This window comes from Lineus longissimus, chromosome 13 (assembly GCF_910592395.1).
Source record: "Lineus longissimus chromosome 13, tnLinLong1.2, whole genome shotgun sequence".
Taxonomy (NCBI): Eukaryota; Metazoa; Nemertea; class Pilidiophora; order Heteronemertea; family Lineidae; genus Lineus; species Lineus longissimus.
In genome coordinates, this window is record NC_088320.1 from 14919963 (window position 1) to 14936730 (window position 16768).

At 40.7% G+C, this 16768-nt stretch overlaps 1 protein-coding gene and 1 long non-coding RNA gene across 2 annotated transcripts in view; both read left to right on the plus strand.

Moving 5' to 3' along the window:
- The window catches only part of LOC135498016 (NPC intracellular cholesterol transporter 2-like), a 98129-nt gene that overhangs the window by 69671 nt on the left and 11690 nt on the right, over positions 1-16768 (plus strand). The window lies entirely within an intron of this gene.
- LOC135498040 (uncharacterized) lies at positions 7366-15231 on the plus strand. Its single transcript, XR_010448993.1, has 3 exons — positions 7366-7445; positions 12299-12360; positions 13786-15231. It is a non-coding gene; the product is annotated as an uncharacterized LOC135498040 (long non-coding RNA).

Here is a 16768-nt window from a genome sequence, read left to right on the forward strand (position 1 = left end):
TCAATTCCTACACAAAAACATCTTTTTGACCTTCAGGAACAGGTCACTGATGTATTATGCTTTAAAGCATACCTGCTTGTGTTCTGTTTACATTCCCCTCGCGGTAGGTTGTCTGTAGATTTATACAGTTATAGCGGAAGGTTTGTATCTCATGTTACTGTGAACTACAGCATGACTGGTTTAAGATGCAGGCCAGTGATGTCAGATGACATGAGTCATGTGATAGTTTCGACTCAAAATCTTACCAAAACAACCAAACGCTGCAAGCCCTATTACGATCTAATTCTTTTTGAAATTGACCATCGCTCTGAACAAGATATTGCATTTACTCATCCAAATTTGATAACGTCCGTCCAAGCTGAAAAAAAGCAGGTCCGCCCTCCTCATCGGGCAGTGTGGTCGAATGCAAATATTTTGATTTATCTCATAAAGAAAAGGACAGTAGTTGTATTTCGCTACAAAGAAGGTTACTACAGACTGCTTTACAAGCCGAAGTTATATATGGGAAAAATCTATCATGGGACATGGGATCATGTCAACAGCGGATTAATATTTTTCGAACGGAAGAATAAAGGGAAATATAGATCTTTTACACTTTTTAGGTTGTCATTTAGAGAGGACAACAATTTAATGCATTTGACAAGAGTTCCAGGTTTCGAAGTGCGGTGCCCAGCTCGCAATAACCCATATCCAATATTAGCAATCAGTTCAAATGGAATGCTTTTCCCTCGCACACATTTCATCGGCGTGAAACCAATAGTCATTGATCACTTCCGCATGATGCCTGGACATGACTGATCATATTCAAGTTGCAATATGCATTAGGCGCCAAGCAGAACATCCTTAAACCAAGTATTGATTGCAATTAAACATCTAACAAGTGTTGGCAAGACCTATACGAACAAAGTGATACCTCTCTCATCGTTCAACGTACCAGTCAGTTGGCCGCGGCCCCATTTCCGCGTAATTCTCTCTGCGCTATGACGTCACTGCATATCATTACGAGCTCATTATCGCGTACATTTAGGCGTGAAAAATATGAAGTCGGAAATCGATCCTAAACTTGCCAAAATCTTTCTGAATGACATGTAAACGGAACATATTATTCTAGATGAAACATTAATTAGTAGTTTCATTAAGAAAAAAGTGTAAAAAGTCCTGAGGTTTGCTGTTTACGTGACTTTGAACAGCGGTCGTCGCCCGAAAATTTGCAATTTTTTCACGTAATTTTGTTGAATAAATGCACCTAACTCATCAAAAACATCGCGCGTGCTCAGAAGTAATGACTGATATTTATTGTTATATGTATCTTTGACTGAATAACACGATAGTAAAAATGATTATTTCTGCCGCACGGCTAGAAAATACGTTTAAGTTGCCTCTGATTTTTGTCAGAAAATGTTGCAGCCGGATTTAGGTTCCGACCACACCCGAAGTTGAGCCGAAGAGGCCCGAACACTAGGATCGCCACCATCGCTACAAAACGTATTCTAGAATACTGATTATGAAAACTTGTCCAATAGCCCATCCTGCCGTCCCATCCCTCCTTTCATGAGACCACCATTGCCCAAATTTAATGACAAAATGATGCAAAGAAGAAACTTAACATTAAAGATAACTAATCCTCTCTTCTGCATCTTGAAACTCTTTAACAGTGAAACGCTAACATTGAAACAAGAACACCAATAACAAACAGACAGTCAATTGTTGAAGGGTGTAAAACACAATGCCAAATTCAAATTCTTGCAAGTGGTGCTGCTGAACTTTTCAAGTGGAAGGAATCAAACTTATTTTCATTCGTGACGTTATTTGCTAATGATTGTTTACACCATTCAACAGCTTGACATGTTCATTAAACCCGATTGACTGGAGAAGTGAAAGTATTAGCTGAAAGATAAAGCAGATTTTTCCTGAATGACAACAGCCTGGATGTACAATTACAACAGTCAAATTGATGACAAACTTCAAGTTAAACCAATCACAATCTTGCAGGAAGATGTCCTGTAATAGGTTAAGTTTACACCTTTAACACTGGCATTGGTCATGCTGCTCAAATTACATACTTTATCAGCTTTTTGGTATTATCTTTTACTGATACAGCAACTCTAAAAATGAGATGATGGCAAGTTCTGTGCGCGATGTCTGGCACAAAATAACTCTTGTGGGGGTACTGATGAGGCTATTCCCGGCTTTATAAGCATCATTGATGGCTTGGAAGCCCGTTCAGACCCAGGCCAGGGTCAGGGAAAATAAACTATCCATCCAAAGGTCGTCCAAAATTACCAGACAATGCCTATTATTGAGCCATGTCACCTAGTAGGCCCTGGTGTTTTGGACCGTGAAGATCCACATTGTAATGAGTATATGATTTCTTTTCCTGAACTATGGCAGCCTTTTACAGGCAAATCTGGCAAAAAAGTGCCTAAACATAGGCAACTAAAATTACCAAACAAACAAAAGATATATCATTATGAGAAAGTTTATTTTCACAGAGGATATACAGAGAAATTTCTGAAGAATCAGCCGGATTGCCCAACAGTAGTAGTAGACATCTCAGTCACCTGGATCTTTTCGGAAGTGAAGAATCATGGCTCATGCTTTACTGTTTGAGCACATCCACACAAATCGATAGTATTCCTGGTCAATATCAATGACGATATGGTGGAACACATGACATACCTCCAGTCTCATAACATAACAATAACATAACACTCACTCAGTCACTGTCGCTCTGACATTTCTGACGACTATTCCACCAGTAGCTTTATCAAAAGGCTCAAAATCATCTGGTCATTTGGCCACAAGTTGTAGAAATTATAGTCAGACTAAGCATATTTATCAACAGAACTCAAACAGGCTACCATCATGCCATTCTCACTTTTAACCACAATTTTTTTGAGACACGCTGTGCATTAAAATATTTTTACAATATCGCGTCGTGCACGCAATTGCCGCGAAAAACGGCTTGATTAACATCACGTGATCCAAAACGTCATAAATATTAATGAGATTTCTTCGAAAAATCACCAAATTAAGTGCCAAAAAAGAAATATTTAGGAAACCGGGTGCTCAAATGTTTTAAAAGATATGAATTCATTTAGGATTGGTCAACCACTTCGCAAAAAATCAATTTACCAAATATCGCCGCAAAGCTGGAAAATATCTTTGAGTGAGGTATGTTCAGCGAAGATTGCGAAAATATCATATTTCGAAAAATTGATCAAACTCGGTTGATTTTGCTTGGAATTTGATGAAATAAACACCAATTTTTTCTTTCAATAACTAACAATTTCGCCATCTTTGATCAATCGCTCTCCCCGAACAGTCGTGCATGCTACAGAGGTTTTAGTCTCTGCCACAAATATGGCGCGAATTAGTATCAAATTTTTACCGATAGGTGACAGTAGCAGCGCAACGCAGAGAGAAACGCTCTTTTGGCGCTGCGAACGGGGGCGCGGCCAACTGACTGGTACTCTCTACTATACCACAGTAGAGCATTTCACTGTTGTCGATATCGCAATAAACAGTGAACATTCTACTGTGTGTTTGCTTTTGCGCACATTCTCTGCGCAACGAAGAATACCATTGAATATTATATAAATATTGCATGTCAAGCCATAGAATCAATAGTCGAAATTATTTGTCAGGTCAAAAATTATTTCACGAGGCTTTAAACCAAACCTTGAAGAAATCGGCCCAGCAGGTTTTGCACAGCGACCCAAACCACTGTCAAAGTGTTTTTTAATCGGCGGATACGCAAATCATGTATGGAGCCAAGACGTGTACATTATGTACTGTAGACAGTGTGTGTTTACATTAGCAGACGATGTTTGTTTGAAGCGAGTCCAGGCCCAACTTGAATGCCTTGTACTTTCTGTTCGTGGATGTAACAGTCCCACCCAATGCAACCTACCTACTTTGTGGGTGTAATTCAAGACCCTGACAGTATCTCTGTGCAACTTCCTGGCTTAAAACGCCGTAAATATGCGGTTTTTTATCGTCGATTTCGTCGAAATCTTAATGGCCGCCATTTGCAATATCGCGTCATCGATGACGTCAGCCGTGGAACAATGCCGTGGAATAGCTAGTCAAAATTATCGCATGGCACGTGGTCGTGAATGACGCGACGTGATTGGCTCACATACTAATGAGGTATGATAATCTGGAATATTGTTAAATGACCACGTGTTTTTAATTTGTACTATATATATAGTTTTTGACTGTAGCCGAATAGATGATAAATCAATAAATCAATTTGAATTTGAAATTTTGACTCTTTTATTTCATTTTAGCAGTGAGGATGGGCGGCTACAGGCGGTATCATTTCCAACAACATGTCACAATAAGAGACCTTTTTCCCCTATGTGCCAGGAGTATGAGGGGTTGGGGTGGTTAGGTCCTATCATTCCAGCCACGAGTCACAATCTGGTAACTTTTTGTCTCACGTATGAAGTTTGACAGGGTGATCATGGGTCGGGGTCCTATCATTCACAGCCACGAGACACAATCTGGGAACTTTTTGTCTCACATATAAAGTTTGGCAGTGATCATGGGTCGGGGTCCTATCATTCACAGCCGCGAGTCACAATCTGGTAACTTTTTGTCTCACGTATGAAGTTTGGCAGTGATCAGGGGTCGGGCTCCTATCATTCCCAGCCACGAGTCACAATCTGGTAACTTTTTGTCTCACGTATGAAGTTTGGCAGTGATCATGGGTCGGGGTCCCATCATTCCCAGCCGTAAGTCACAATCAGGTAACTTTTTGTTTCACATATAAAGTTTGGCAGTGATCAGGGGTCGGAGTCCTATCATTCCCAGCCACGAGTCACAATCTGGTAACTTTTTGTCTCACGTATGAAGTTTGGCAGTGATCATGGGTCGGGGTCCTATCATTCACAGCCACGAGTCACAATCTGGTAACTTTTTGTCTCACATATAAAGTTTGGCAGTGGTCATGGGTCGGGGTCCAATCATTCCAAGCCGTAAGTCACAATCAGGATTTTTTTTGTCTCACATATAAAGTTTGGCAGTGATCAGGGGTCGGGGTCCTATCATTCACAGCCACGAGACACAATCTGGTAACTTTTTGTCTCACGTATGGGCCCACTCATTGTTAATTCAAGAAGCGGATAATAGACGGCGAAAGCATCTGGCCAACTGTGAACTGTCTACTGTGTAAGTGGAAAATGGAGACAGTGAAGAGTTCACTGTTTTGTGCGGAGCATGCTCTGCATCGTTATACTTGCTAAGAAAACTGAGCAACTTCTATTTTTGTGAAGCGCAAAACTATGCTAATTTTATTCTCTATTTTCTTAATTGATCACGTCAATTTATTTTTAATTAGCCTGACTAACACATTTTGTTTGCGGGGAATACTTAGCACGGGGTTTCAATAAAATACTTCACTAGGCAGAAGCAATCCGATAAGTTCAACGGATATTGAATTTATTCTCAAAATTAGAACTAATTGCTCGTCTATCTGCCAATAGATACAGAGTGTTAACCATTCTTCTTTAATTCATACTTGGTGATACGTGTTTCTTCTTGTGCTTTGGCATCCATTGGACGTTCAGAAGCTCGTTGAATGGGCTTAAGTACAATGGATATCAAGCAGATTTAGATTTATAAGTCTGGGTGGATTTTTTCCTCAAAGGTAAACGAGATGTTAGTCTCTTTTTGGCTCGTCGGAGGGGAGTCTCTATGATACCGCAGTGTCCGTCGTCAGTCTTCATCGTCTTTTAACATTTCAATGTTAAGACTTATCGCCCCCATTAAAGCTAACGTTATTCTGAGCAACTCAACCCAGCTGGCCAACAGTGAAAACCTGAAGTCGGTTATAAGTGACTCGATATGTTTTTATGGTTCATGTGGGTCTTCAGACGCGTCAGGAATGATACATCACATATCGCTCGGAATTATGATTTGACCTACTTTTCCAAGTTGGAGAAGTCAAATCTCAGATTTTCTTCAAGAGGACATGCCCCACCCCTCGAAAGATAATTTGTTTCCAAAACTGATGTAATGTGGTGTAACAAAGGGACATTTTTCAACCAACTTGATAACGAGGAGTACAGAAAATGTCTCATGATATAGGTAATAATTTCGGGAAAAATGTTTTTGAAAAAATGGAAAATGTTTTCCTCCCAAAGATGAAAGTCCTGCCTCCCCATGTGTCCAGTTAAGAACTCCGTGTGATATGTGATGTATCCTTGCTAGCTAGCAGTTTCAGCATGATTGGGTACAAGGAAGAGCTCTGCCATAACAGGTCTTAAAGGATACCACGGAAACCAAGAATATCGTACTACAAATAGGTCGGCAGAAATAAGAAATCTGAGTCGATAAACGATAATGCAAGTCGTTGTTGACACTGGCTATCTATTTCTACTACAGCAGAGAGCAAATAAAAATAAATTCAAAAATCCTTCAGACATGTGAGGCTGACAGTTAGAACAATGAAGTTGACAAGATTTTATAGCCGTAGTGGTCAAGTTTCGGAGAAATAACAACTCTATAGACATATTAACACTCAGTACAGCAGGAATACTTTATCTCGCTCATACTACATTTGGCGTAACAATCATTTATCACTTTCACTTGGTGCCTTGATCGATGCTTCGTGCCTGGACAAGCAGAGCGCCTGGATATGCATGGTGCTTGGACATGCGTGGTGTCGGGCAAGTATGTGCCTGGACATGCATGTTGCTTGGACATGCATGGAGCCTGGACATGCATGTTGCTTGGACATGCATGGTGCCTGAGCAAACATGGTGCTTGGACATGCATGGTGCTTGTACATGCATGGGGCCTTGACAAGCATGGTACCTTGACAAGCATGGTGCGTGGATATGCTTGGTGCCTGGACATGCGTGGTGCCTGGACATGCTCGGGCCCTTGACTAGTATGGTGCCTGGACATGCATTGTGCCCGGACATGCATAGTGCCTGAACTTGAAAGGTGCCTGGCAAGAATAGTGCCTGGCCAGCATGGTGCCAGGACATGCATTGTATCTGGACATGCATGTTGCTGGACATGCATACTGCCTGGACTATTATTAACACTCTGTATACTAGTAGCATCATTCATCAGCGCGATCGATTCAGAGTTCAAAGGAAATAAGCAGTGATAATCGTATTGATCGAAATTCACTTCATGTATGAGTATAGTACAATGGATATTGATCAATTCAGATTGTGAATAAAAAAATACAGCTTCGCAGCACTTATTTAGAATAGCAAAATCAATGCTATGAATGGCTCCAAGCGTCTGAAAAAAGAACAAACCAGAGCCTCATTATACCGCACGGCTCAGACTGTTTTCGGTTATAGGCAGGATGCTTATCTAACTTCGCTGAGCACATTTGCAAACCGGAAAATCCATGCCTTTGTCACGTTCAAGCATTGCCAGGTGATCAGTCAGGCGAAGCCCAGGAATTCCTAGCTCAACAGGTAATTCATCAATTCCAGACACACACACTGGCAATGACGTAGCATCGTACTCTCGGAATTGGTTCAATCGGTTTATTCGTCTTCTATTTCATTCGCACACTATACTTCGGAAAGTTTATAGCATGTCAACAGTGTTACTGAGGGCAGTGAAGGCAGTGTTGTTTTGCCGAGATTTGGGAAGCTGCTGCCTTGCAAATTACGCAATTTTTTTCCGACTTCACCATTTTTCGGTGCCAGGTTAGGAAAAGATGACGAATGTAGCACTTCCCGAGAGGGCTATGAATTTGAAACTTTGTATTCAGGACCCCCTAGGTCGGGTGACCTTTGACACTGAACTTCGATCTGAGTTGATCCCGACTTGTCCACCAGGTTTTCCTAAACAGTTACCTAGTAAGTATCCTTAATGACGTCATTTCAACCCATTAAAATGTAACGTCAAAACTTAACGCTCCCGTTAAAGCTAACGTTATTCTGAACAACTCGCCACGGGTGGCCAAAAAGGAAAACCTGAAGTTGCTTTTAAGCGAGTCGTTTTCCCTACCTTTTTATGGTTTATGTGGGTCCTCAGACGAGTCAGGAACAAGGATAGCAAGGATACATCACATATCGCACAGACTTCTGATTTGACCTACATTTCCAAGTCGGAGAATACAAATCCAAGGGTTTCTTCAAGAGGACATGTCCCATCCCTCAAAACAGGCATACTTAATTCTTGGTTTTAAACTACCAGTCCGTTGGCCATGCCCCAATCCACGATTACAATACTGCATAGCCACGTTCATGAATGGAGGCATGTCTGTCTGGATTGGCTAGTTCAGCAATGAATAGACAGATTTGACGTAACCGGCTGGTTATCATTCTGGTATTCTGACCAATCACCAGTAATCGACACCATTCCTTCATGAATGAGCGGCAAACCTCAGACCTATGCTACGGATTGGCATGAGCGTTATTATGACCGCCTCATTGTTGAAAAGGGGCTGGACAAACTATACGCTGAACTTGTCGTTTAAAACTGAGAATAAGGTATTTATGATTTATGATGTAACAAAAGGGCATTTTGGAGCCAACCTGGTCATGAGGAGTGCTAGGGCAAAGAAACGCCCATGGTTTAGATAAACATTTCGGGGAAAAGGTTTTGAAAGAAAATGAATATTTCCCACCCTTCAGATGAAAGTCCTGCCCCCCTCCGCATCCAGTTAAGAACTCCGTGTGATATGTGATGTATCCTGGTAATGTAGCAGTCTCTGGCATGTCTTGGACACGGAAAGGCCATGCAATAAAGGGAAATATCAGATACCACGGAAACCAAGATATACTAAAAATTGGTCCACAGAAGTTAGGAATCTGAGTCAACGATGATGCAAATCGGTGTCGACACTGGATATTCATTTCCACTACAGCTGGGAACAGAAAGTAAAACAATCATAAATCCTTCTCACATGTGAGGGTGTCAGTTAGAGACATGCAGACATGCAGTTGGAATACTTTGCTCATACTTCATGTGGTGTAAACTAACAATCATTTATCAGCTCCACTTGCTGACCGAACAAGCATGGTCCCAGGGCATACATATTGCTTGGACATGCATGGCGCCTTGACATGCGTGGTGCCTGGACATGTATGTTGCTTTGACAAGAATATATCCTCTGGGCATGCATGGTGCCTGGGCATACTGGTGCCTTGACAAGCATGGTGCTTGGACATGCTTGATGCCTGCATATGCGTTGCACCTAAATATGCATGGTCCCTGGACATGCATGCTGTCTGGACCTGCATGGTACCTGGAGTTGCATGGTGCCTTGAGAAGCTTGGTGCCTTTTCAAGCATAGTACTTGGACATGATTGGTGCCTGGACATGTGTGGTGCCTGGACATGCATTTTTGACGGGTGATGGATATTCGAGGGTGTGGTAAATCGTGTTTAGACATGACATATTTGCTATGGGTGGGGCATCTCACAACCGATACTACAGTACAGTAGAAATGGTGTCATGGGAGGTGGGGTCCATTGTGATGTTATTACAGTAATATTTGTCTATATCTGCCAAAAGTGGATCACAGTATTTGAAATATGCCAGAGCTGATGCTTTGGTTATTGATACAGATTGCAAGTCTCAGACTGAAACATATGGACAATTAATTACAAGTATCTGAAATAACTGAAGGTAAGTATTGAGTAATAAGACTGATATAGAAGAATTAAATGTATTTTTTTTAATCAACAGTGCATGTACCTGGATTTATCAATCTCAGGTGAAATTCAATATTTTATAAAACGTTAATTACAACAGTGTGCCTTGAAGGAATTACCTTGTCCACGTATAAGTTTCCTCCAAAAGAGTGTATAATTGCCATATTAAGAGTACAGTAACATATTTCATAAGTTTTAATGTTAGAGCTGGGGAGATAATGAAAATATACATGTATGGTATGCACAGGATACTGTAATAAGGAATCTAGGTAATAAAGGTACAGGAAAAAAAGGTACAGGAAAAAAGGTACGGAAATAAAGGTACAGGAAATAAAGGTACAGGAAATAAAGTACCGGAAATAAAGGTACCGGAAAAAAAGGTACTGGAAAAATAGGTACACAAAATGGCATAAATAGGTAAAAAAGGTACACAATTAAAAAAGAAATCATTTGAATTCTCTCTTTTTCTATTCATAACTTTAACTTTATTTGTGGCGTAGGCATTGCATAGGCCTTAGAAATAGGTATATCAAATTTCCAGTATACCGTTATGGTTTTCCAGAGTGAAAACACGGCTATCAAGATCATGATGATTGTAGAGATTCTAAGACAATTCCCACTGCAAAAGGGTTAACCGATAAATGCACCAATGTTCAAGTTAAATTGCAATTAATCAATAAACATTCATCATAGAGCTGGACCCAATTGACAATGTGCCTGGCCAATTAGGTCTTAACAGACAAATTATTAGATTTCAGACCAAACACAAGCTTTTCGGGAAAATGACGAGAATCTTAATGTGAACTGTTAGGTAGGATGCCAGGTGCGCCCCCACCCCCTTTCCCAAGATCCTGGATCCGCTCCTAATAAGAATACGACTCAATTATTCAAAAATTTAAAAGAACATGAATGTACATGTCGTTATTACCCCAAAAAACGTCAGCTCCCCTGTTGGGCAACCTCTTCCATGAATTTTCCTCAAATTCATTCCGTAACAAAATTGTCCGCAATGTATTAAACTATTTTAAGGCACCACCTTAGTCACAGTAGAAGAAAAATGGGCAAGAAAAGATTAAGACATAGGCCGAGTCTGAACCAGTTGAAGAGAATAATATTCTGAAAAAAGATTGTGTACCTTTTTTACCTATTTATGCCATTTTGTGTACCCTTTTTTCCGGTACCTTTTTTCCGGTACTTTTATTTCCAGTACTTTTATTTCCTGTACTTTAATTTCCTGTACCTTTTTTCCTGTACCTTTTTTACCGTATACCTGTAATCAGGTAGACTTTGTTTGTATGTCTTAGTGTAGTAGTTAATATTGAGTTTCTATAATGTAACTGAATTCTAATTTAACAACTACGTTTATAGGAAATGTACACAGTGTCGCCTGCTCCCATTCATTCATACTATAGCTGAATTCTTATCATAGGCCATGGATGTATCATTTAACATACTTCCATGATCGGGCAGACTCAAAGTAATTGTATAACTATATGTATTGCATAATCGACACTCGCGTAAGAAATAGACCATAACATTTTCATCATGTCACTGACACTGTAGCTTCTAATTTTGATACATTCCCTTTGTGTTTTAAATAACTTGATATTTACTATATATTTACTATTTAATATATTTAATATTTAAAAAATTCAAATCCTATATACATAGATACCATTTACACATAAATTTACATTACAATGCCAGACAGACCCAAGAACTCATTTTCCTTCAGAAGAGCAATCTCCAGCTGTAGCTTTTCTATTCGAAGGCCAGCATCTTTCTGAAGTACTTCTTGAGTACGTGTTGTGGCCTTCTGCGTCACAAGTGTTTTCAAATGTTTCTATTATTCTCTGCAGTGTAGGGTCGGCCTGTGGCATCTTTCCCCCTCCGCCAGTCCCTCTCTGGTGTTTTTGCTGCAGGGAATGGATCTCTTTCGCCTTTGAAAGCTGCTGGTTCCAATTTTCCCTGCAGTTGTTCCCGGTCCTTGTGGCGACTCCCAAGGAACTAACCATTAGGGCAATTTCATCCCATTTGGGTTTTTTTCATTTTGTTTGTCACATCTGACGAAAACTTTGATCGCAAGATCCCAAGTTCATTTATCACAACATCAACTAAAACTTGGGTCTCTGAGTGTGAAAAATTTGGTTTTCTCTCCCTTTTCTGCTTTTGAGATGAATGATTCTCAATGGGGGCAGCCATCTTGCATGTCTTGCTTTCGATAGGAGGACCAAATGCATTATGGGAAATGTCCCTAGCAACTAACATTGATTTACTTAAAAGTAGCGTTAGTTAACATTGGGCCTAACATTGATTTGTGAACTCAATTTTAGCGTTATGTTAGCTAACGCTTAGTTAGGGACTTTAACATAAAAAGATAAACTAACATACTTTTATCACCATAACTTTTGTGCAACCGGCCCCAGGGGCCATTATACTCGCTGTATGATACTTAATAGACATTTCATGCATCCTTACTAACTTTATCAAAAATAATTCAGTAATATATCACACTTTTTTGGTTTTGGCCCCCTGGTGACCAAGTCAAAACTCAGACCGGACCAAAATTTAGTGACAGAAGTCATGTATGGTGTCACCTGTACCAAGTTTCAAGTTTATGACTTTAGCGGTTAAGAAACGTGTCACTGTTTCTACAACAGGATACGGACGACGACACGGACCAACAAGACGCAGGATGACGCCAACAAGTCATATAATGCAAGTAAGTGCTAAAGCAAAAACATGGCAAATTAGTACATGTGCTGCTCAGCAGTGGCAGTTGTCAGTTTTGAACATTGGTATGTACAAGTATAAGAAATTGACCTCATGGGTAGTATTAACGCCCTTATAATCAGGTAAGTATATGACATTTGCTTGCGTTGAACTGCATACCCCATTTCTTTGCCCAAATCTCAAGGTTTCTTAGGTCCTGTTGCAGAGTGTGCTGGTCCTCGATCGAATGTGTGGCTCTGTACAGCAGTCACACTTCTTGAAAACTGGTGTGACTAAGCCTTCTTCCAGTCCTTGGAGAGCTGCCCAGTGTTCAGTGACTGTCTAAAGATAGCCGTTAGGGGTGGCGCTATCTTTGCAGCCGCCTCCTTCAGTACCCGGTTGTGGATGTCATCCGGGCCACAGGCCTTGCCGCTTTCGAGCAGTTTCTTAATGCCCTCTTCACTGGTGTTGAGCTGTGATATATGTCCGGTTTCCTGTTGCCGTCTGGTTTGGGGAGATCCTCTGCCTTGTCTTCTTGGGTGATGACTTGAATAGTTCATTGAGGATTTCTGCTGCAACTACTATTTTGCCTTTTCGTTTAGGGGGAGATACCAGTGCTATCATATTTCTGTGTTTTGTCATAGCAAAGGAAGGCATTTCTGTTGTTGTTCTCCAGGCTTAGACTTAGAAACTTTGTCAAGTAGTTCCGATGAGTTAGGTACAGGACTTTCCTGGCTTTCTTCTTTTGATTCTTATACTTCGTCTTGTTAGCTTCGGTAGGGTGTTTCGTCAACTTCTTGAAAAGACGGTTCTTTTTCTTGATCGATCTTCTTGTCTCACCATTCACCCACGGAAAGCTGTTATTGGTCTTGATCATCTGATTGGGATGTGTCGATTGATCGCGCCTTGTATTCCAGCTTTGAGCACGGACCAGTTTTCATCCACGTTTCTCTCCTCTTGATGTTTCACGAAGTTGGGGTGTAGGTCACGTATTTCTGCTCTGACTTCATCCCAGTCGGCCTTTTTGAAGACCGGGACTTGTCTTTTATTATTTGATGTACCTTGAGTTTAATATCACAGAGTGTGATTACCAAGTAATGGTCTCCTTACCTTGGTGCTGTCTGGATTATTTTTTTAAGTGAGGGGTGACTCGTGAAAAAGAGACAAAAGTTGTTCTCTCCTCCAGTCGGTTCCATTTACATTTGTGAGAGGGAGTGTGAGTTGGCCATCTCTAGTGGTCTCTTGCAAATTACGCTTGTTCTAGCGCCAGAATTTCTTTCCCGCTCCCAGATGCCGGGGAATTCCGTGACGTAATTTACATTTCTCCTCGTCAGCAGGGTCACTAAGGGCAGTGAAGGCAGTGTTTTTTAACCGAGATTTGGGTGGCTTAAGCCTTACAAGTTACTCATTCTTTCCCATTTCTCTTTCTTTCGAGGCCACGTTAGGAAAAGAAGTCGAATGTGCGCAGTGTATATTCAAGTGTTCGAAAAACAGCAAGTAATATCACCCGCCACCGATGTTGATTTGGGCTCCCCTCGATTTGCTTAACAACAAGGAAAATACATATCTACAGCAAGACGTCACAGTACTTTTTAGATCAATGACTACAGGCAGCGCATTACAAGTGCTAGTAGAGAATCGACCCACGGAAGGCTAACTCGGGTCAAATCGGAGTAACATCGGAATAGCGTGATAATTTAGTCAGATTTTTAATTTTTTTTCTTCTTAATTGTTTTGTGCAATTTTTTTATGGAAACTACATGTAATTTAATGTAGAATAAGAGGTGCCTGGGCAGCCCACAGCTGGGTAATATTGGTCTTAGTGATACCAATGGTCCTTTAAGTCCAACCTCGGCTGCGAAAAGTTTCCTAGGCCAGGATCAAGTGAAAAGGGCTAGAAATAACGGACAACGCATTTTTTACGATGTTCGATGCGAAACAAAATAGGAAAAATGTTTAATACTTTAATACTGAAGGAGTAATGCATTCACCGTGTTCATTAAAGGATATCGAAATCAGATGTTTCAATATTGGTCCATTACTCAACTTAATAACGCAAAGTCAGTTTTTTAAAGTAACTTTACTGAGTCAAAAGTGAAGAAATATCTAGAGGTTTTCTGAACCTTAGCAATTTTGAAATAATCAGAGAAATCACATGAAAACCCTTCCATTAGACCATGGCTCATCATGTCTCTCCACTGCTCAGCAGTGTATTATACATACACATGGCTATGTATTCTATATTGTCATTCCATATGGTCATTTCTTTGAGAATCTTTGAGCGAGTGCATTGGGAAGGCTATCCCACCGAGAAGGAGGTATCTCTGACGAGATCTCTACTGCAGTGCTCTATTTTTCTACCATCGGGAAGACATGTGGTAGGTTTTAGTGTTGAGTGCAAAGCGCAAACCACTTGCACAATACATTCATCACAGCATGAAGATGGGACAGGTACAAAATTAAACAAAAAAGGAGCAGACATCTGGATGGAGCGGGTAGGTAGAGGTAATGACCAAAGTGTTATCATATCCTCGGAAACCCTACTGACAAATAGACCTTTTCGTATTTGAATCCACAGCGTCTAATCATATCATCATTCGGATCGGAAAATTACATCGCATGAGGCACAAGTGTGCAAGGGTCATAAACCTACCATGAACATACTCTTAACCTACTTGGACGTGGGACTTACCCAACAGGAGGGAAATACCCCTGCGTGACACTATGCGCCGCCAATTGTGGTATCACACTAATGTTATTACTATCAACACCTGTTTTCCTCTACGTACTGACGAGGGTCCAGTCCGTGTCTCCTGCAATACACACACGTGCCTTATTAGTTTTTTGTTGCAATTTGGACGAGTGGGCGGGAAAGAGAATCCACGGAAACTACCACCGACTGCTCTTTTATTCTCTGTACCTCCCCCGTCATGCACAGCTTATCAATATCAATGCTATTCGATTTATCAGTTTGGACATCGTAAAGATTAATGCACGGCTAAATAACCATTGAAGTCATGACCGATTAGTCAGGTTTTGACGGATATAAGTGTAAGCGAGCAGCATCCCAAAAGTCCAGTGGGGAACCATATGCGATATAAGAGACTTTCAGCCCGTCGAGTCGCCTGCCTTTATAACGTGTCCCTATCGATTTTGCGTACGACGTCATCAGTTTGTGTACTTTGGAAGACACGTGGTACCGCATAAGTATAAGAACTGTATTCCATACGTGATGCAATACGCATGATATTGAACGATTTAACTCGCATTTGCAGCTAAATTTAGTCTGCTATGAGCTGTTCACAAATTGCGCACGGCTGAGTTATCGAAGCTCAAGCTCATTTTATGACCGACTTACGTACCACTTATCCGTATGCGACGTACGTATTTTCCATATGGATAACTGGTACGTTTTGACAGTGCTGAAGGTCACTAGTTACCAAACTTCGCGTTCTTCTCATCTCAGATCCGAATAGATTCGCTACGTTTCGGCTACAACGAAGGTTTCGACTGAAGAAAACTACTCCGAGACATATACTGGGTATTGTTTACTGTCCTAAACAACAGTTCTTTCTCTTACATTCATGTGGTGGCATTTTTCAAATGATGAATCCTCCATCCTTTTTTATTGCATATTACCCAGGCTCAATTCCTACACAAAAACATCTCTTTAACCTACAAAAACGGGTCACAGATGTATTATATTTTAAAGCATATCTGCTTGTGTTCTGTTTACATTCCTCTCGCAGTAAGTTGTATGTAGATTTATACAGTTATAGCGGAAGGTTTGTATCTCATGTTACTCTGAACTACACCATAAGTGGTTTAAGATGCAGCCCAATGTTGTCAGATGACATGAGTCATGTGATAGTTTCGACTCAAAATCTTACCAGAACAACCAAACAAGGCAAGCCTTATTACGATCTGATTATTTTTGAAATTGACCATCGCTCCGAACAAGATATTGCATTTACTCATCCAAATTTGATAACGTCCTTCCCAGGTGAAAAAAGGCAGGTCCGCCCTCTTCATCGGGCAGTGTGGTCGAATGCAAATATTTTGATTTATCTCATAAAGAAAAGAACAGTAATTGTATTTCGCTACAAAGAAGGTTACTACAGACTGCTTTACAAGCCGAAGTTTAATATGGGAAAAATCTATCATGGGACATGGGATCATGTCAACAGCGGATTAATATCTTTCGAACGGAAGGATAAAGGGAAATATAGATCCTATACACTTTTTAGGTTGTCATTTAGAGAAGACAACAAGTCGATGCATTTGACAAGAGTTCCAGGTTTCGAAGTGCGGTGCCCAGCTCGCTGTCACATATATCCAATATTAGCAATCAGTTCAAATGGAATGCTTTTCTCTCGCAAACATTTCATCGGCGTGAAACCAATAGTAGTTGATCACTT